The sequence below is a fragment of the Ambystoma mexicanum genome, chromosome 1p (assembly GCF_040938575.1).
Source record: "Ambystoma mexicanum isolate Mex_15411 chromosome 1p, UKY_AmexF1_1, whole genome shotgun sequence".
NCBI classification, from domain to species: domain Eukaryota; kingdom Metazoa; phylum Chordata; class Amphibia; order Caudata; family Ambystomatidae; genus Ambystoma; species Ambystoma mexicanum.
The window spans coordinates 730693724-730716494 of record NC_090921.1 but is presented as its reverse complement, the minus strand read 5'-3'; the positions used below and the strand labels follow the sequence as shown (position 1 = coordinate 730716494).

At 45.5% G+C, this 22771-nt stretch overlaps 1 protein-coding gene and 1 long non-coding RNA gene across 5 annotated transcripts in view; one reads left to right on the top strand and one right to left on the bottom strand.

Annotated features, from left to right (window-relative positions):
• Positions 1-20196, bottom strand: part of LOC138579953 (uncharacterized) — a 196194-nt gene extending 175998 nt beyond the window's left edge. Inside the window, exons 1-2 of the long non-coding RNA XR_011304164.1 lie at positions 20114-20196; positions 16385-16462 (exon numbers count right to left, since the gene is read on the bottom strand). This is a non-coding gene — a long non-coding RNA (uncharacterized lncRNA). The remainder of the gene's footprint in view (positions 1-16384; positions 16463-20113) is intronic.
• The window catches only part of ZBTB7B (zinc finger and BTB domain containing 7B), a 290026-nt gene continuing 284241 nt past the window's right edge, over positions 16987-22771 (top strand). Inside the window, exon 1 of one of the 4 annotated variants that reach the window (XM_069650171.1) lies at positions 16987-18593. The gene's annotated coding sequence lies outside the window, so the exon portion shown is untranslated. Of the gene's footprint in view, positions 18594-19311; positions 19523-20293; positions 20557-21390; positions 21541-22771 lie in introns of those variants that run through there. The other 3 variants (XM_069650170.1, XM_069650173.1, XM_069650174.1) reach the window with 3 other exon arrangements.

Here is a 22771-nt window from a genome sequence, read left to right as displayed (position 1 = left end):
GGTGACCATCCATCATTATTTTTGACAGACAGTCTTGAACTCAGGCCCTCTCTCCTTTATTAATTTTAAAACCCTTTATGGACACCTTTTTCCCCAGTCATTTTAGTATAGGATCTATTCACAATGAAATAAGGGCCCTGGTTGGACAACAGAAAACGAAAGTCTGCCCTGTGTGGAAAGCCAGAGATATGAGACAGACCAGTGTACATCTTATAGCAGGGTATTTTTAAAAAGAAAAGAGGAATTCCTATTCTAACCCTACTACCTATGATGATGTGCTTGTTTCCTTCACTAAAAAGTTTTTAAAAAGAAATAAAACTAGTGCTCGTCCGTAGATCTTACCACGGTTCTGTCCTTCTACCCAAACCTAATCTATCCTGTACTCTCCCTACCACTGATGATCTAAATAACAGAAATTCTATCTAAATTAGTTGCATTCACTAATTTACGGCTAGGTGGCTGGTCCCTGACCCCACCCAAGAATGTCTTGGGAGTCTCTTTCCTTGCTTCAGGCTTCTGCCTGCTCAATAGTTCAAAGATCAGACAAAGTTCCTGTGATGATCACGGTGTCCGGTGAAAAACTCAAACAGTTTGTGCCCCTCACAAAGTTCTGCTTCATCTATGAAAATGTATGATATGATATGGCATATATAACGCACCTATACAGAAGTGTTTTAAGGCGAGACGAGGCAAGGGAGGGGGACAGAGGGAGGACAGAGACAAACGATCTTATTAGGCCAAGGTACATTGTGATTGTGCAAGTGCAAGGGAGAGGGGAAGGGAAAAGTACCAGGGTATGGGGAGGAAGGGCAAGTGCCGTACACAGGTTCAAACAACAACAGAAGTGCGGCCAGAAGGTGTCAAGTGCAAGGGTTAAGTGCAGACAGCAGGTGTCAAATAAGTGCATTAAAGGGGACTGTAGGGTAGCAGATAGGGCCTCAAGTGCAAAGGTTGACAGGAGGCAATGCGGGTGTGCAACTGGGCGGGCAGGGATCTGGGCCCGAATTCAGAGGGTAGCCATGTGAACAGTGCAGTATCAGATAGGAGATCAGCAGGGGAGAGGAAGAGAGAAGGCAGAAGCAAAGAGGAAGGTCTTGAGGTGCTTCCGGAACCGGAGCTGGTTCTGCTCAAGTTTCAGAGAGGCAGGGAGGCTGTTCTAGAGGAAGGCCCCAGCCGAAGAAAGAGATCTACCACCAACTCGTTGCTTGGAAAAGCGAATGACCCTGAGGGAGTTGGACGTGGAGGAGCGAAGAGCTTGAGTAGGAAGATATTTCCGAGGAGAGAGTTGGAGGTAAAGAGGACCCAGGCCCCAGTAGGCCTTGCGGACAATTCAGAGGGTCTTGAACTTGATCCTTGCAGCCACTGGGAGCCAGTGAAGAGATTTCAGGACTGGAGAGATACGATCCCTGGGTTTGAAGCAAAGGACATGTCTCGCAGTCCTGTTCTGGATGAGTTGCAGAGGGCGGAGAGCAGAAGAAGGCAGATTTAAAAAGAGGATGTTGCAGTAGTCCAGACTAGAGAGAACCATTTATTCTGGTATTATTTCAGAAACTTGTATTCCTCAGCTCGGTACAAGCTGTCTGACCCTACAGGCCTTATCGTTGTGGGTTTTGATTCACCCCTTTGTACGATATTCTCTATTCCGGCACCTGTGAGACTTTGGCCCTCCAGGCCTTAGGAATCTTTCGTGAGGTTCACTACCCTGTAAGATAGTTTCTGTTTCAACTCCTCCTGGGTTACACAGCCTTCTAGGCTTCAAGATTCTCAGGTTCGTTTCACCTATTCGGTCGGTATTCTTTTGTTTTGCCCGTCTAGCCCTCTGTGCCTGCTGATTCTTTGGTGCAATTTACTGCTCTCTAGGGTAAGTTCTGGTTCAACCCCTTTTTGGTTGTTTAGCTTTATGCTTCTTTAATCTGCCTTACCCCTTCGCTCGGTGCTCTCCAGTTTCTTCCTTCTTGGGATATTTGGCCGTCCAGGCCTACAAGTTTTCAGGTGCAGTTCACTCCTTTGTTGGGCGTTTCCAGGGTCTAGCTCTCCTCCCGCTTCTCACCCTCGGCAGGCTACCTGCTTTCCAGTGGTGTGGCATGACAGGGGAGGTGCTGCCTTCTGCACCCCTGCTCTCTTTGAGGCTGAGTCTTGTGCGTTGGTTCTTCCCGCCTCTGTTCGGCAGGACTTTGCCGTTGGAATAGCTGGACACCGGTGTGTGGCTGCGGTAGTACTCAGACACCCATCCCCTCAACCCCCCTCTACCCCACCTCTATGTGTGGCGGCTCTATGCTTCTCAGACTCTCTGCCCACCTGTAATTGGCAGCATTCCGCAGGCTTGGTATTCTCTCTGGCACCATGTTTGTGCGTGGTCCTGTCTCCAGGTTCCTCGCTGAACGGAAGGGTCCCTTCCAACAACGCTTTTCACAGGCTGCGCGCCCTCGGTGGTTTCTCTCTCTTTGGCTATTTGTGGGCTTCCTTATAGTCCTGCTGGAACTAGAGAAGACAGACCATTGGTTACATTCTGTAGGAAAAGGAGCCAATAACATTGGATCAGAGACCAAGCCACAAGCTTTAAAAGGGCCCTGTTTGTTTTGACTCTGAACGTGTGGGACTATGAATGAATGTAGGATCTGGTCGCTGCTTGGCTTGGGGTGTCCTTGTCCCCTAAGAAGGCCCCTCCCCCCACCCTCCCAGTGAGATCCTACTTTCCCAGTCCCCTAGGGAGCCTGTTATGTAGCAGGCTCACCTCTCTAGTCCCAAAGGGAGAAAGAATGGCAATCATCCTCCCAGATTCTTACACCTTTCCTCCTACTCGCTTCTTGCCACTTACTCACCCTACCAACTCCCGTGCTCCCACTGTGTTCAGTGAACCAAAGCCCATGTCTTGCCTTAGCCAACCTGGTCTTCCAGAGCACTACATTCAAACCTATGCCCAATGGCCCTAGCCAACTGTGCCCACATGGAACCTCAGACTCCTGTCTTGACTAGTTACAGCCCTAACTCGACAGCAAACAATTATTCCCTCATTCACATGGAGAACAGCACACCTCAACTCAAGAACCTTAAACCCTACTACCAGGAGATTTCATCAACTCCCCTCCTAACTACCCATCGCAACCCAAAGGTCTCTACCCTGGACTCAAACTGTATCAGACTGAACCCGAATAATTCCACACAACTCCACCAACACTACCAATACCCGTGTATCCTCCACTACCGAGAGCACCCCACACCTACCTCCACACTCAAGGGCACACTCATTAATGCAAGGCCACTCCCAGCACAGATATCGCTGTCCACATTACTACGAATAACCTAGATTTCATAGCCATTATCGAAACATGGCTCCATGTAGCAGCCGGTCCTTCACTATCCCTTGCCATTCGTGAAAGCTACACTATCTTCAGAACAGATAGGCAGGGCACCAAAGGAGGAGGAGTAGCAAGTATTGCTAAAAACCAACTCCTCATAAGGGAAATCCCTAACCAATCATTCCAGGGGAATTACTCTCCATAAAATTGTCCTTAACCCATTCTACCACCTTAACCCTCCACCTTATTTACAGACCCCCCGGCCCAATCATCTCCTTTGAAGAAGACGTGGCCCAACTCCTCTCTGTGAGCACCCAGCCATCCTCCCAAATTATTCTGATGGGCGATTTAAACCTGGGTCTCAATGATCCCAATGATAACAAAGCCCGTACCCTTGCCAGCACTATTGAAGCGCTAGGCTTCGCACACTGGATTACTACCCTACTCATTTCCAAGGTCGAACACTTGACTGGCTGGCAGACTTTAACTGCAATATTAAGATCCTCTTCAACACACCATGTCCCTGGTCTGACCATCACCTCATATCATTCACTATACCAAAAAACAAGACTACAGACACACCTCCTACCCAAGCCCCAGCTGCCCTATCCAGAAACTCTCACAACACAACGCCAGAGAAACTACTACCCCTGATGCTTCACATCATAGAACATCAGAACAACACTGGCAACAACTCATCCACGGTGGTGGAGCTTTACAGCCAAACCCTCATAGCTGCCATCGACAAAGTAGCACCACTGAGTTTGTGCAAAGCCATACCTCATGCTCACCTAGTCTCATGGTACAAACCAAATCTCAAAACTCTACGCATTACTAAGAGAACAGCTGAGACCAATTGGAAAACATTCCCTACCGAACCGAACCAAGGCATCTTTACTAGCACCTCTAAAAATGACAGAAAGGCCATCCTCCAAACCAAAAGTTCCACATACAATAAAAGAATCACCAAAGCCAACTCTGGCACTAAAGAATTATTTACTATCCTATGCGAGCTTGAGTCACCAGTGCCTCCCCAAAAATCATGCCTTAAAGACATTGCATGGTGCACTGACATACAAAAAGCTCTTCTAGACAAAATTACCCTTCTCCAATCAAAACTTGAACAATAAAAGCAGAACCTTTATCCCCGTCAATCCTTGCAGATCCCCATATACACAGTGCAGAACCTTAACACTTATTTTGACTTTGCCCCAATTTCGACAAATGAAGTGTGGAAAATGATCACAAGTCTCAAACCTTCCAGATGCCAAGGTGACATATGCCCAACCTCATTCATTAAAGAATGCGCGACCAAACTCACCCCTTTGATTACACACAACATTAATCAACACCTCCTTTGAAACAAGCACCATCCCTACCAACCTCAAAGACGTGTGGGTTCTCCCACTACTGAAGAAACCTACACTAGACCCTAACATACCCACAAACTACGTCCCATAACAACTTCCTCCTCAAAATACTGGACAGAGCAGCCTATCTGCAAATCAAAAATCACCTGGAAATCAACAACCTCTTAGGCCTCGGCCAATCAGGCTTCTGCCCAGGACATGGCACAGAGTCAGCCTTGTTGGATCTAAAAATACAAATGCATGAGATCAAAGACAACTGTTATCTAGCACTCCTACTTCTGCTCGACCTATCAGCGGCCTTTGATTTAGTCAACCATAACATACTGTGCAAACACCTCGCCTCAGCGGTTCACTTCTCTACTAATGCCATACATTGGATACAGTCCTTCTTAACCAATAGAACCATGAGAGTCTTCTCACCCACTGCAGCAGCACTGCCAGCCCCTGTCACCTGCGGAGTGCCGCAAGGATCCTGCGTCCCCCTTACACTTTACAACATTTTCACAAAACCACTATTCGACCTTCTTGATGACTTGGATGTTACCTAAACTAACTACGCGGATGACACCCAAATCCTCATACCCATAACTGGCACCTATGACCAAGACACTAAATCACTAAATAATATCTATCAAATGATCCAGGCGTGGATGGCCCAACATGGCCTCTGCCTAAAAGATGAAAAGACAGAATTACTCCTCATTGGCTCACAACACTGCCTAAACAAACTTGACAATGCCTTCAAATACTTTACGATTGATGGCATCACCACCAACATCTCTAAGGAAGTACAAATCTTGGGCATTTACCTTGATTCTGCTCTCACATTAACTAGACAAGTCAATGCCACAGCTACAGTGGCAGCCTACATATCTAAGCTCATTAACACTTGCAGACCTTTCTTGTCCTCAGTTAGTTGCATTACCTTGGCTAGAGCTCTCATCATATCTAGATTACACTACTGCAATGCCCTCTATAGTGGCACTGACCTTATACTTAAGGTATCTGACAAGATTGCCACCAATCAACTACAGGCATTTGTTGAAGCCAATGACATCCTGCACAGTCAACAATCAGGCTTTCGTGCGGCACATAGTACCGAAACAGCAATGCTAGATCTTCAATCCCACATGTTGAACATAGTGCAAAATGGGAGTGCAGGGTTTCTGGTACTTTTGGACCTAAGCGCAGCATTTGATCTGCTGGACCATAACCAACTTAAACATGCACTTGAAAAAGGTGCCAACTGTTCAAAGGAGGCCATCAAATGGCTCTCCTCTTTTCTGTCAGACAGGAAATCAAGGGTACACTGGGGGATAATTTCTCCTTTGAGGAAATTATCAGCTGCAGAGTTCCGCAGGGAGCCAGCTTATCCCCACTCCTTTTCAACCTGTATATCAGGTTCCTGTGTAGAAACCTGGAGAAACTCTGCGTATGTTTTACAAATGATGCCGATGATACTCATCTGGTAATCGAACTTAGTGGTACCAACACTCAGGACAGTGCTAAATTGCAAAGACTCTATAAATCCATCGAGCACTGGATGACCAACAATTGGTTATGATTTTAGGAACCAACACAACCGGGGCCAAATTGAATCATCTATATGAGCCTTTCCATATTAACGAGTCCCAAATAAAGGTTGTACAGAAGGTCAGAATCCTGGGGATGTACATGGACGCAACCCTAAGTGCAGAAACACAAGTTTTGCAACTGAACAAGAATTGCTCCTATTACCTGAGATTATTACACAAAATACATCCCTATCTAAGTGAGGTGAACTGTGCCAATGTTGCCAGAGCAACTATTTTGTCCAGGTTAGAATACGGCAATGCCCTGTTAGTAGGAGCCAACAAAGGATACATTGCAAAATGTCAAAAAATACAAAACAGGGCTGTGAGAAACATTAAAGAGAAAAGGAAAACGGAACACATCAGTGAAGATAGGTGAGACCTACACTGGCTTACCATTGAAGACAGAATTAATTGCAAGGCCCTTACCTTAACACACAGGTGCGTGCACTGGAAAGCCGCAGCGTATCTAAAAACGAAACTGGTTGCTTATGCACCGGGCCGTGCCCTCAGATCTGCCACCCAAGGTCAACTTGCTATCACCAGATTCAGAAAAACAAACAGACTAGGCAAAGCATTCCACATCAGGGCGGCTGCTCTATGGAACAAGCTTCCATTACTAGTCAGATTAGAGCCCTCATACAGCATCTTTTGCAGAAAACTCAAGACCCCCAACTCTTCAGATAAATCCCCCAATTTACATTAGACCTTATAAAAACTTCTTGTTTTATGTTGTCTCGTAACAAGTATGTATAGGTTCCACATGTGTTAGTGTTGGTGCCCCGGTGCTTGTGGGCTCTGGCAAAATAGAAATAAATAAATAAATGAACAGACGGAATATTAAAAAACTACAGTTGATCCAAAATAACGCTCGACGAGAAGCGCTCAGCATCGCAAATAACAATCATATTAGTGCGGCATGACGGAAATCCCATTGGCTGCTGGTCCATGATCAAATCCTCTTCAAAACCCTTTCCCTGATACACAAATGTATCTCAAATTCAGCCCCCAAGTACTTATCCAACGGATTCGCAAAGAGCAAATCCAACAGACCTACGCACATAGTCTACACGCATCTACTTACCATTCCCAAATACAAAATACAGAAAGCAGGGGGTTACAGCTTCCCAGTGGTAGCTGCTAAACACTGGAACACACTACCATCTTCATTAAGATCTGAATCCTCCGTCTGGGCCTTCCACAAAAGTCTAAAAACCTGGCTATTCACACAAGAGCAGTCTAATTAACCCAAACCTCCTTCATACCACTCTGTATATTTATGCTTCCCAATACTACTTCAGCTATATGCTATCAGCCAAAATTGAACTGCTAAATGATACCTTTGTATGTATGCATTAATATGTGTTGTACTACTAAACTCAACTTCAACTGTTAAGTTATATATCATTACTCTGTATGTACTTTCAAAAGAAAACGAGCGCCCAGATGCCCTAGGGTTAGGTGCGCTTTACAAATGTCAAAATAAATATATAATTAAATAACCACATCATTGTGAACCTTACCCAAGTGTGTATTGTGAGAAATCTGAAGGTGTCTCACCCGCTAGTCCCCGGGATCTGTTATCCAGGGGGCCAGGACACGGTCCTCGCTATTGGATCCAGTTCCTGGGGCTGGACCAGAGCGGGAGGATCACCTGGATGAGGGGTCTTTGAGGGAGTGGAATTGGGACACCGAAGGGTGAGACGCGGTATCCGCTTCCCTGTAACACTTTTGCCCCATCCTACCAGGTAGGATACCTGGAAGCTCAGCCCCCACTTTCCCGACACAAAGACTTTCTCATAGACAGTTCATTGTGAGCGACAATGGACTAACACCAGGGCCGTATACCTGACATTTCCCAACACTCTGGTCAGGCAATCACTGATCATTACACACACCTGACTCTCATCACACTTCTCCAAATGGATAAAAGGCGGAGCACGAAAGCACAATCTGAGCGAGGAAAAGCACACGAGGTAGCAGCAGTTCCAAGGTGCCGATTTAACACAAGAAGAAAGGCAGCGAGACCGGAGAGGGTTGCAGAAGGGGTAGTACCCTTGACCTCTACAAACCGCTATTTTTATGAGCCTTGGAACGTGAGAAGCTTAAGACAAGGAACTGAAGCTGAACAGACCTACGCTGTGCGTCAAAGGTATACGTGGGCACTCATGTGTCAATAACCCAGGCCGCGAGGAGCGATTGCTGCCATGGTAGTGTGCTTGGCTCCTACAAGAAAGCCGCCCCAGTAAAAGCAGCACATGCGGTAAGAGAAACCGATACAAACTCATCCTATGTTTGAACCCAGGTCGCAAGCGGCAACGTTGTAGGAAGAATTTCACAGAGAACTGTGTATGAAGCGCATGTGATAAGAGGCGCAAAGAATTGGAAACTAAAGGAGTGAATTAACTGTTGAAAGCTAATTCAGATACCATATACAGAGTGGTTCGCCGCCCTGGGGGTGCTCATTCGAAGGTCTCTCTTGGGTCTCTAACTGAAGGGGAACTACATTGTCAGTCAGAAACTTTGAATCAAAGTGGTCCTGCGACGGGTCCAGCAAAAACTTGTGCACAATCGAAAGTCTTTGATAAGTATAAAGTGAACTGCAATTGGTCCGAGTCCGGCTGAGGGAGACTAGTTGAATGTCAAGATGGATTTTAGACCGACTGAGGGGGATCCAGGTTGAACCGTGAGTCACCCGAAAAGGAATAGTTTTGGAAATACAAGAAAAAGGGATATGAGCCCGGCTGAGGGGGATCCAGGAAGAAACATGCAAAATCGTTTAGGTACAAGAAGAAACAAACTTTCTATTTTTGTTTTATACATCAGGCCCTCCGAAACAAGAGACTTTGAAGGAAAAGAGACTTGAGTACAGAAGGCCCTGATCCTGGAACTGCCATTGCTTCCTCGTACCGCAAACGCCAGAGTGCGCACTTTGCTCAAATAGAACCACCTTGCTGTGCTGAAAACATGGGCGTGAGAGCCCAGCGGCCCAAGTATCCTGATTATCATTTTGCGAACACTTCTTTCTTTTTCATGAACTGCACCCCAAACTATTTGTAACTTGTGTTAAGGATTGGCAATAGTTTCTTTAGTATAGGCCCTTTTTATTTGACAAGACTCCACTAGGACTGCATTCTTTATTATTTGAGGGTCGTAGTTTGCTCCCATCTTAGATTTAGGTTTAGATAGGCATTCATCATACCTTTTTGAAAGTTCAATTAACACCCTTGAACTGTGATCACTTGTGTCTGTCTTACTTTGATACCATGCCTTCCTTACAGTATCCATGCAACAAGTTGGACTGTGATTGTTTCTATGTGGAAAGCTACTTACTGGGATATATCGCCCCGAAACACATTGTGTGTAGGCGCATAATAAAGACCCAATAAATAAATAAAATAAATTAATTCAGACAAGACATTTTATATCGTAGAAACTAATTGTCATAAGCAACCAGTCTCTAAAAAGAATTCCTAAACTTGCGGGTGAACGGCTGTCTCCCGTCTACGTCAACTGCTCTCCACTGCACTAGCTTTCTTTAAAATAAAATGTGCTTCAGTTATGTTATCTCATCTCCCACAATTGTAAGATAGTAATGTTTGGAAAACATCTACAAAATGCATCACTTAAAAACCAGATCAGACCATTGCATATCTACTATATAACCTCAATTTGATAATGGACGAGAGGCGGTGTATTTGTAATGTACAATTATATTAAGTCCCTGCATTCTATGATCTGTATTTCTCATTCAAATCAGTAATTTTTCTCTGACTGCTTACTGAGAAGACTGAAACCATTTTGGATAATGCGTAACCTCAGAAAAAAAAAATAATGTTCAGATCAAAGGTCACAATGAGTTGTACATATATGAAGGACTTGCGTTGATAAGGTCTTTTAACTGGATTTCTAACAGCATCTTCTTACACATCATGTCTGTTATGCTTTCATGCTAAATCATCTGATTACACTGGGAGTGCTCCTGTGCAGAAGATTTACTTTTTAAAGAGATGTTAAGAGCCTGGCATTGCGGACAGCATAACAATGTTTTACAGTGACAATTCTGGTGGCACATTTTGAGCACATAAAAGTTTTAGTTTGCAGGTTAACGTTAAAAAGGACATTGCTAACATATATTGGCATAGCCAGCATGTAATCCTCTACTTACAGTCATAGTGTTGGCATTATTAGGCTCAGCAAACATGTGTTCTTACAGTGGTAATACTGGCACATTGACACAATGAGCACAACAGTGTCTTCTAACAGAGACCGTGGAAATACTGACACATATTTGCACAGCCAACAAGAACAAAATCTTACAGTGGCAATATTGGCATGATTAGGAAGAACCAACATGAGTATGTTCTTACAGTGGCAGTACTAGCATTTACTGTGAAAAACGACATCATGGACATGTGATTGGCAGTGTCAGCATACATTGTGGATACAAGCACCCAATTTTTGTGGCAAAGACTTCAAAGAGTTCTGACAGGATTGATTTGAACCACACGGGCCGGAATCCGCTAAACTGAATAACATACAGGAATCCAACCACACAGGTGGAAAAATCAGCAGACCCCCTGGCTCTGCTTGGTTGAATCAACACAGCAACAGAGACCATGCTCGGCATAGACAGGCTGATGGGCCTCCACCCGTGGAGTCTAAATACATTAAAATCTTCGAAAGTTGCCCCACCGACTCTAGCCCCTTCCTAAACCGCACGTGGCTGTTCCAACACTTCAGCTTAATCCTAGCGCTAAAGAACTTGACCAACACTGACATGTCATTCATGGAACTGCGCAGAGCTGGTAGCCCTACCAACTGGGTCCTGGCACCGATGGCTTCCAGCAAAGCAGCGGAGATGATTTGCCAGCATACCGAGGACTTAAAGGAACCTGGTTTCGAGGTAGCAATTTTTAGACCTTTTAAAGCAATCGATGCTGAACTTGACTTGAGGCCAAAGGGCCTTCGCAGTCCCCGCCACACAGCCACTGCAAATAAGACACAGATATTGAATGACAGTCGAGTAGCCAGCACAGGGTTAAACATTTCTCTGAATACATACTGATATAAATCTTCTCTTTCTACAATGCGTGTCAGCTCCTGGAACTCGTGAGGCCATCGCTCCATTTTGTTGCACAGCGATGGCCAGGCTCAATTGTTGAATGTAAAAGTGTTTTTCCTACAGGAGGCCTGGCTGACATGAACGTTTGACTTAGATGGCTTTACGCTGCTTATCAGCCTGTCAAAGACACCGCTCACAGGGCGCCCCAAAGGCGGCCTTTACATGGGCATCAAGGCTACCTATTACTTGAAACCCCATAAGGGTAGGTGGACACATAGAAACCTTCTTTGCCGGGTCATTTATAACTCCCCATTTCACACACGCCCCGCATAGCTGATGACTATGAGCCTCGGGTGGAGACTGCACCACCTCTCTCAAGTCTACTGTTACAAACATCCTACGGGAGTGGAAAGCCTCAAACTGCAGGGGTCCCATTATTTTGGTTAGCGACTTTAACGTAGATTGCTCGGGTGACTCAGCCATGCAATGGTGAAGGCCGCCAAGCCCTAGCGGGGCAACCTGGGAGGGGCCTGGTGTGACGTACTTGCTGAATTTCGATATGGCCATCATGCTTACCAAGGAAGGGGACTACAGACCCACCTGGTCCAATGGACCCTACAAAAGCAGAATTTATTTTGTTTTTATCAATGTCGCCATGTGGAATTTTAACCCGACCCTTGACGTATTCCCTACTAAACTCAGTGATCATGCAATGCTTTCCATGGAGATAGACTGTACTTCTAAACCGAAGGCCAAAATAACCTCCAACCCTGTGATCAATCTCCAGGGCAATCGCATTGACTGGACGGCGGCCAGCATTACAAATTTCAATAGTATGGTGGCCAATAACAACAAACCACTAGAGGAGAAGCTGGAGGCACATGACAGGCAACTTGATTGGTTGGTCAGTATGCACAGCTATGCCCAGGGCAGACATCTCTTGCGGTGGAGACCTAGACCCACTTTTGGAGCAATCTACGATGTGGAAATAGAAAGAATGAAGAGGGAAAAAAACAAAGCCTTGGTGGCCATTTGCCGTAATATCAACCTAGAAGCTGAATCCCGCCACAAGTAATGGCTGCGCCACCATCGTCGTGGCACCTCAAACGCAAACTGGTCCTTCATCAACAGACTGATTCTCAGCAATGATTCCAAGAAATGTTGGTATGTGATCAATTCTGCCTAGGCTGGTGTCACTACGAGGGAAATATTACCCATCTATGAGGGGGCCTGGGCTTCCCATATAAAAAAGATCTACTGGCACCCCAACAAAGTCGCTGAAACAGCTCCAAAAAAATCTATGACTGGATCTCTGGTATGGCACCACTGTAAAGAAACCGATTATCTGTGACTTATTGGTAAAATTAAATCATCCTGCACCATAGGGCCTGATGGCATGAACAACATGGTCAATAAGTCTGACCCTGCTCTTTGGGCCAACCTATTCCTCTCCCTGTTTGTCCATATCTGTGACACAGGAATAATCCCCAAGACTTGGCTTCATTCTATCTTGGTCCCGGTCCATAAATCGGACCCCCATGAAAATGTTTGCAAGCCTTTTGCTGGAACTCCTGTCTTCCTGTGTCACTGAAAAGGGACTTCTTCACCTCTCTCAAACGGGGTTTAGAAAGAATGATCGTACTTCCCACCCGATCCGGGTTATACAGACACTTATTTCTGACTCCTGGCAATATCCTGACTCCCAACTGTACATATGTTTTGTGGATTACTCTGGGGCATTCGATTGTGTCATACACAGCCGACTCTGAGAGATACTAGTTTATTGGGGCATTGACCCCTCCCTTCTATATTTTCTCAAATTGTTATATGCGGATACAAAAAATCAAATACGTTTATCCCAGGAGGGGGAGCTATCCGATTCGTACCCTAAAAATAAGGGACTGAAGCAGGGTTTTGCCTTAGCACTCTTGCTGTACAATTTGTATGTTGCAGATTTTCACAAACATCTTGAATGGCTCTGAGATAATCATCCTCCCACCTATGGTAATATGGGCCTGCACTGCCTCACATATGCGGATGACATAGCGATACTGGACAGAACTCCGATTGGCTTACAACGCTCTCTGGCTGCTCTATCGCTATACACCAAAAGGAATGGCCTCGTGATTAACGCCCATAAAACCAAAATCGTTATTTTTGGGAAGAAGGTTACAAAAAATGTAAACTTCACCTGGCGGGTGGGCGACTGCCCGATTGAGCGCGAGTACAAATACTTGGGAGTCTACTTATGGAATAATTGTTTTGCCACACATTTATCAAATAAAATCCAGACCAGGGCCTGGAAGAAGTGGCTGGTACTTAGGAGGACTATAAACAAAATCGGGGGAGGCTCCATTGAGGCATTGGTCCGAGCCTACAGGGTGTCTTCATACCCATTATACTTTATGGCCTACAGAACTATCTGGAATGTTCCGTTAAGTGGTTGGTGTCATTAGAGGACAAAATACTGCGTTCTCTTCTGGGCTTACCCTGTGCCTCCGCAGTGGACTTTATCAAACTGGAGTTGGGAATTCCATCACTACTGGCCGGTTGGAAAATCTCTGCTTGTAGACTTTGGTCAAATAGCACCTACCCTGAGAGGAATGGCAACCCTTTGTTGAGGCTAGTTAAGGCCCACCAGGAGAGGCATTCTCGCAGCTGTTGGTTCATTGGGTTGGATTGCATAGTTAGAAGCCACCTCTTTGAAATGGGGTGGGTAACCCCCCCGGCCACCTTTATTCATTTCCATCTTTCTCGTCATGTGAAAAGAACGATGGAATGGGATAGAATCCAGTCCCTTACCTATCTGACGGGCAAAGCCAAGTATGTGAAATAAACTCACCAAGGTAATTTCCTTAATGAACCTCGTAGTTACCTTATTAAGTGCTATTTGCCCCCACTTATACCATTTAATCTATACCTGCGTGGCAAACAGCTGCCAGTCTTTGCCAACATAGGTGCCTGGACTGGGGTTCCCAGGGGGAACCGACTATGCAGGATATGTAATCAAGATATTGAAACCACTCGACGTGTGCTCACCAATTGTAGCCTCTTGATCAATTTCTACTCTAAAAGCTATGTGAAATTTGGTGATTATGGATCTGACCAATTTTGGAGTGCCATCTATTGTGCCGAATCCCTGGTTATTATGGCAGCTACAAACCACATCTGGAACCGTATCCAGGAAAAGCCTATCTGATTATCAAACCATTTTCAATAATTTGGCATACAGCCCCTCTCCTCTTTCCCACCCTCGATGAACCCACATTGATGTACCTTTTATACCCCCCTTTTTTTTATCATGGTGTTTAAACGTTGACGTCTTTCTTTTATTATTACGTGGTTTTATCATTATGTGATGGCAGTTTTTATCCATTGACTGTTATAGTCTCATGTGATATTCTTGTTTGTACGTGTCACTCTATCCGTTGTTTTTTTAGATTTCTTCGTGTGTAAAAGGTTGAATTACCAAATGCTTAATAAAGTATTAAAAAAAAATTACACTAAAACTGTGCTGCAAAAAGATCAATTTTAAAAGAAATCTCCTTGATCTTCTTGGGGACTTCCTCGTATGCTTGTTTGGTCGTGCTCATCAGTTCTGGAAATGGAAATTATTTACTGCGGGATCCAACAAGCAATAGGATTCGGACAGGTGGGTTCTCGGCCCCATATACAAATAAATAAACATTTGCCTTTCTGGAGTTTAATCACGAACAGATGGAAAATAATGCAAAGAGGAAGAGTATGTTCTATAATGTTGCAAGCAAAGTATAAAGGTGCACCTCTGGAACTCGAACCCAGTGTCGGCTCGGAATTACCCCACAGTTCTCCAATTTCGCAAATCTCTCAGCACATGGCTCCTTCAACAACACCTGACCAAGGACTTATTCCAATTGACGCACATACCGATGCACAGACCTCACACTACTGCGCTACTTTTAAAAGATGCTTTCAGAAATGCCGGCTACCCACACTCTGTACAGCGCTTTGTTGCTCTCGAGCTAGGTCCACGCTTTAAACAATAAAAATCAAAATTAAAAAATCTTAACTTATATATTTTCTGAAGAGTGCAATCCCGACAAGCACTTTAACAGGCTTCCTTAACCAGATATCAAGCGGCCGGTGTGGGTTCAAATCCTGGCTTTGGCAATGTTTAAAACAGATCAAAAACCAAATCACTAAAACGCTTAAATGATACAAATCATACATCCCACCATTTTTCAGCACTTGGAATTGAGCTTTTGGTACCTAAAGCAAGAGAATTGAGTTTTCCCATTGGGTTGCATCGTGGTTAGAATTATTTTAAGAGGCAGAAAATAAAAAATAGCAACATTTTTAAAGAAAAAAATCGGGAGTATCCAACCTAAAATCAGGAGGGTTGGCATGTATGTACAAATGGATTTGGAAAAATTTGGCACAGCGACCAGCACTGCGGCTCATTACTGGTAAATATTTACACCCTTTGACTTACAAAAATGTACCTACTGGCATTAGAGTTCTTTAGTGTCTGTTTTACATTTTTAAACGGTTAAGGAGCTTTTCTTTTAAAGGGGATTAATGCTTCATGTGCATATTTGCTTCACTGCATACAATTCGATGTATTTTTGACTTGTGAGCTTCACCCAGAATGTGTCTGTAAATTTGACAATTTGACCAGAATCTGGGTCTGGAAGTTGGTGTTTCGAACAGAATTTCTAGCGACTGTTCAGAATGTGTATGGTTGGTGTTTTGTACAGAATTTCTACCGATTGTTCAGAATGTGTAAGGTGTCAAGCGGTCTCAGTTACCATACTCCAGGACTAAATATCCATCAGAGGCCCTATATACACGCCTTGTCTCAATGGACTTTTATTTCAAGGTGGGCTCCATCCTTAATGATAAGGCATTTCCCCTTTAACTCTAATTTTCCTACCTGCCTCGCATTCCCAGTACCAAAGTACACCTGCCTGCCCCGTCTTTTCCTCCTCCCCCTCATCTATTCCCTGAGGGTAGTACGGCTTTAAGAACCATGGAGGCGTGCATTGTAACCGACCGAGCTGTCAGAGTAGTAATTAAACCAATCGCGGGGAGCAAGCTTACCTGTCCGGCACCGCCCAGTGAGGGAGCAAGCGGCGAGGGAAAGGAAATCCGCTTCCTGGTTCCCAGAGTCGGGTTGCCCTGGAAGCATAGGCATAAACACAGAAGATGTATTATGTCGCGAATACACACATAGGTAAATTCGGCAACGCATGAAATGGACGGTTACTTATATCTATATAGCGTATATTCATTAAAATACGTGCAAGAATGAGCTGGAAAGCACTTATGTTAAATCCTGGAAAATCTACGGTGGTTAAGTATGAACATTTCTATACATTTTATTTTCTTTTAAGTAATATATTAGCACAATAAATTGAATTAGAACATGTATTCTTTAACAATTGCTATTAATTTTGTTTTCATTCATTAACAATGTTTAAGTCTGTGTAGTCGGAAGTTTAAAATTGCACTATTCCAATATGGTCGTCTCTTTCTCTAGGCAAGAGTGTATGGTTCATAGGCTCACGGTGCGTAGACATAGAAGAAGGGCCTGCTGTCTTCGCTAACCCAAAATGGGTGGTGCAGGGAGAGGGAGGGGCCAAAGGGACAGGCTTGGCAACCTGTGCCAGGTAATGGGGGAGGGGGGCGGCAGGGACCCTGGGGGTGGGAGGACACGATCCTCTGATTGGCAGAAAGGGAGCCGTAGAGGGGGGGATCCAGGAAGTGGCCGTTTGGGTGTTCCCTGTTGCTAAGTGGGAGAGAGAGGGGAAGGCTGGAGGTGCAGGTGAGGGCAAGGGAAGAGGCAGCCGCGGCAGCCCTGCAGGGACAGAAGTCAGCCCACCAAGGACCGCCAGCCGCCGCCAAAGGAGACGGAGGGTAGTGCACAAATGGGAGTTACGGGAATGGTCCAACATAGGGAGAAAGCACTTAAGGTTTGGGAAGCCTGAGGGACAAAATAGCGAGAGGGCAATACAGGGAGAGGAGAAGCAGAAAACTCGATACAAACAGAAAAGACTCTATGTGGACGTACAGGCAATCGGCACTACATAAGGTGGAGATAGTGGGTACTGCAGGTACAGGGAAAGGTCAGTCAGGCAGTGGAAAGAGACTGTAGCCAGAAGGAAACAAGAAATTGCAAAGCTGGGTGTCAACATGTTCGCTCCAGAGCTGGACTGACAAAGCTTTTGAACTCCTTGGAACCGAAATCCAAAAGCGAAGATATGTCAAGCACCCCTTGAAGATCTTGAACAGATAACCTTTGCATAAAGAAGCCAAGGCTCTACCTGACATTATCAGCTGGACATATGAAACCAAATAAGCCGCGAACAACTCGAGTTCATGACAAACCTCTGAGAAAACCATGCTTCACTTTGTGCCACAGAGGAAACACAATCCACCCCAGCTTCAAATCGTTGGTTTATGGACCATGAATTAATTGAGGGCAAGTTCCCTGAAGAGTCTCAGACAATCTGCATCTGAGGAAATCGAGCCGGCCGTGCAAATACTCAGACCATTACCTGATCAGAGAATCCACTCAAGTCATGCTGTAAAGGCTTTGAGATTAATCTGACCCAGTGGAATAGAACAACTCACTAGAGATCTATAGATCTGCCTTTTAAAGAAGCTAAGCAAACCTCAAAGACCATAAACTCAAAGTCAAAGAAGATGACGAGTCCACCTTGAAAATACAGAGACTGCAGTTACAATCTCTGTAAACTGACCTCACCTTGAAGCAACTGAGGCTATACATTCTACCCCTGAGGGTTCTAGGTCTTCCCTAAAGCTCATGCAAACGTAACATGACCTTGACAATGCCAGCCTTGTCAATCCAGTGACCATATTATGGCACTGAAGAGAATAGAACTTGAACGGCCTGAGACTTCCTTATCGCCCATATAAAAATCAACCTTCTGCAGGAGATCCCAAGACCCTTCATTGCCCATCACTGAAGAAGACTATCACATGCTGGAGAACCTTACACCATCACCTGCCTTTGATCTAGTGATTCCTGGTACTCCGGGGCCATAATGTGTCCCAAATAGTTGGGTGTCACCATAACCATGCCCCAAAGAATGTGAACTTGCTCCGAGACGTGTCCCAAAACTAAGACAGTCACCAAAGAAGCCACATTAGTGACCCAGGAAAAACAAGTCCTTGTTGATCCTTCAACACAGTAACCAAAGACTTTTGGGATAAATTGTGATCACCATTGTGCCTCTATGAAGAAACAGAGCTCACCCCTGGTGTCCACTGAGACCATCTGAAGAAGGTGAGTCCACAATGTATCCCCAATTCTCTTTTCTCTCCTTAAGCAGTCTGATCCAGAGGCATAGACTGGGTAGGGCCTGAGAGGGCAAGGCCCACCCAAGATGTGTAAATGCCCACTCAGGAGTGCTGTGTGGACATTTACAAGATGTGAATGTCACTGTGTTGGGCTCAACTACATTCACTTCAGGCCCCACTTGTTAAACAATTCTGTCTATGCCTCTGATCCCACACTTCATTGGGAAGACTTTTGAGTGCCCATGTTGGAGATAATGCCATATCTCATCTTGAAGAACTTTGCTTGCTCATGAAGTATGTGATCCATATGTTGTCGTTGTGCCCTGAATTAGCTGGATGCCTTGCCCCTTCCCAAATAAGGAAAATTATGTTTGATCCTAAATTTTCTTGTGCCCTCTTTCCCCCAAGAATTGGGATTAACCCTGGCAACGCCTGGTGAGAACCCCATGTCTCAAATACCATTGATCCCAGTCTTGCTAATTTGAAACGTTTTGAGTTTCTTGACAGGTGCCTTCTTGGCCCACAGGCATGTTCTATCATAAGCGCTTTGATTGTGGCGTGGGCACGACATACCTTTTTTTTTTTTTTTTTTTTGTTTTACTCCACCTCCTCTACGGTTTCCTGGCCATTACTGTATTGTGCTCCAAAGTCCCCTGCCCCTACCTTACCTATCTACTTATGAGGGACTCTGGCCTGATCCCATCCCAGTGACGCTGATCCCACCCAGTCTCGCCCCGCACAAGCAACGCCCACACCTATCCCTGGGAGATGCCGATCCCACCCATATCTCTTCCCTGAGACGCAGAGCCCACACCTGTCCCCGGGAGAGCTGGTTGCGCACACCTGTCAGCCAGCTCCAAAGGTGACTGCCAGCCCTCCAGGTGCATCGCGCAGAGGATAAGAGACAATTGACAGGTGAGTTGTCCTTGAACATCAAGGGTGCACAGTAATGTGATTGGGGGGGGGCAAGGTGGCCAAAGGGCTTCTTGGCCACGAAGTGGTAGCTAAGTGATCGTTCAAGGTTTGTGTGTGCCAGACATTGGATCGCTTAGCCATACGTTACCAGTCTTGTTGACATTTCTAAACATTATCTTGAAAAAGGTGGCGTACAGAATATTTAAATTGGTATAGAGCGTGAAAAAATATTGTTGGCGCAAAACTGAGCTGTCTCCGACTAGCATACGTTGCGATTGTTTTTTTTCCGTCTCGTATTTCGACGGTACAACTTGCCCCCACTTCCCTTTTCCAGCCGACCAGCGTCATGCGATCCTTGGTTTTGGTGCGATTGATAATAAAACATAATTTTATATGTAGGTCTGTCCAGGATCCAAAGCAATCTTAAGGCCTGACTGAGCACGTTAAAGGTAGCTTGCGACGGCTGTCGTCTTCGCCATACGCTGGTGGCGCTCCAAGTCTTGGAAATACGCGAAGAGACAGACATATGGTTCTGCGAAATAAGTAAAGTATATGTGCCCCCCACCCCGTTTTGCGAATGCGGAGATGTACCATTGGCATCCGGGTTTGGCCATGGGTGGAAGAGCTCGAATGGCGCGTTTCGCCCTTTCGGTGGCAAGGCGGGTTCCCTCGGGTACTCCGCACGGGGCGTGTCTGTACCCTGCCCAACCTGTTACCTGTCACAAGGCCTTCCTCCTTTTATTTTTTTTTTCTTCTCCTACCAATTTTCCCTTCCTGCATTACCGATGCCAAGCCGGACCTCTCGCGGCGCAATTCTATAGTGGCCGGCCCAGCTGCGGATGCGTGACTTTGATTATGTATATATTTACGTTTTGAATGGATCTGGTGGCCCCCGCTTTTGAATCCATGTGAGCGATGCATGTTGTCCGTTTTGGCGTCGAGCGAGGGAGCGCATTTTTTTTTTTTTGTATTTTATTTTTATTTAAGATTTATTTACAGGGCCTCACGCAGCGATTTTGCCTTTTAAATTATCGGTAAGTAAAATAAAACTAGAATTCTTGAACGCATTTGTTAATTATTACTGCACCTTACTCACTGAAATGTGTTTAGGCACTGGTAATGTTTTACGATTCTGAGAAGGGTTACAGACTGATTTGCCCCATCAAGGATGATTTGAACCAGTTAACTTATAGTTACGCTCTCATATATATACCATCAGTGCATTAAGCAAATGAGCTCTCTCAAAGCTGTAGTCCCCCTGAAAGTCTTGCACCTTAACAGTGCTGTGACAACGGGTGTTAGTTTTAATTTTAAGCAAGTCATTTCTAATTGTATCCACCTTGGGTGAAAGGCTGAGCCATTAAAAATGTGATCTGCACTCAAAAAAAAAAATCGGGTCAGTGAGCGCCTTAACCCTCTCAGCTATCTCTAGGCAAATCAAATAGAGTAACAACCCAAGTACTAATTGTGTGTCCCATGCCAGTTGTAGTGCGCTGCAAAGGTTAAAGGTGAATGCAGTTTTGGGGTATGTATGAGGCAGGGGCTGGAGGGGGGGGTGTCTCGCAGTTCTCTTGGACACGTTACTCATATCACCATAAAACCGAAAACAATTTTAGAAGGCACTATACTAAATTGCAATTATGATTCTTCTTTTTATTATGATCACCGTTTTCCAGAGGTTAACGACAAACGTGCAACTCATGCACGCATATGCTTAGACTTGTTGAAAGAATCGCAGTAAAGTACTTGTGTGACTCCCCCCGGTTCATTTTCACCTCTTCTGAGTGTTTTTTTTTTTTTTTTTTTTTTTTTGGTTTGCGGCTCCGTGTCCCACTGACGCGCTGAGTGACTTGGGGCACTTCCTCATTGAGTGACCGTCCGCCTTCCCGGTCCGCCGCCCCCAAACTAATGCTGGGGGCCTACGCGTTGCACACACACACACACACGGTTGCGTTCCTCACCGAAGAACCCCGTGTGTGCTGATCTGTAGGAGACTTGGTCAAGATCCATCGTTGTCGGTAAGGGCGAATGTCTTTTAAAATGTTGAGTTTCCCCTTTTTGGAGCAGGGAGGGGGTTGCGGGCTGGCAGAGGGAAGTTGTCACTGCCTGCCCAGCCCATGCTGAATCAGCACGGCAGGTCCTGCTGCGGGCAAAAGGCCGGGGTGCTTTTGCATCGGACGTGGGTGTTGGGGGCATTATTTTATACATGTGAGCAAATACGTGTAGCATTGGTTGCACCCAATGCCAGCGTTCAGACTCTGTTCCATTGCTGCCTCGTTAAGCTGTAGCCTGGATCGCCCACTGCCTGTGCACGTTTAATGTCCGGTTCCTCCAGCTTAAAATCATATCTGGGGGGTTTTCTCCAATGTTTTTCTCTCACTGTTCAGATTGTGGGGGGTTTGCCCTGAGTGCTGGTTGCATACAGATCTCTGAAGCAAGCGCTTAACTCCTTGAACTGTCATACCCCGCTATTGATGGTTGGTCCATTCCCTTTTATAGATCTGCCCAGTGAATCTGATCCTAGTGTTGATTGGTTAAGCACGGTGAGCATGCCACTTCTTCCGGGTGTTGTTGGCGGGCACAGAAGCACACACACTCTGTACTGGGGGGTTCCTGCCTGCTGTGTTAAGGTGGTGTGCACCCGGCCTTCTTGTACTAAGATTAAAACAGAGTGCATGTTTTCGTGTAGCGATTATTCCCCATTCTAAATCTAAGCGAAATCCATGTGTAGTCCTCCTGTCGATGTTTGTCATTTGTGTATTTGATAACGCGATCACTTCGCATATGGCGCATCGTTGCCAATCTCCCCCCCCCCCCGTGTTGCAATAACTAGGAATGGTATTCCCATGCCATTAGAGGTGTAATCACGCTTCCCGACAGCTGCACGCGAAGCACCTAGGCCTGTTACAGCTGAAGAGATGCACCTGAGTGGGGCGCCTATCCTCGCTTCTGTTTACAAAGGGTAGGGGTTTCAAACAAAAAAAATTGATCTGCGGGCTCATGCGCCTGCTGCCGAGGTCTCCGTGTAATCTACCGGACACACGTGATTTCTGCCGAGCCGACTCTTCCTTTCCCGCGGCCCGTCCCAGGGAATGAAATCAGTAGCATTGTTCATGGTAACCATTGTTATTTAGACGGTTGCTAACCAGCCACACCAGGTCCCAGGCACAGCATGCACGACTTTTATGCCTTATGCATTTCAGTTGTATGACGTCACACCACAAAATAGGGGGTAGTGTATGGTTGTCC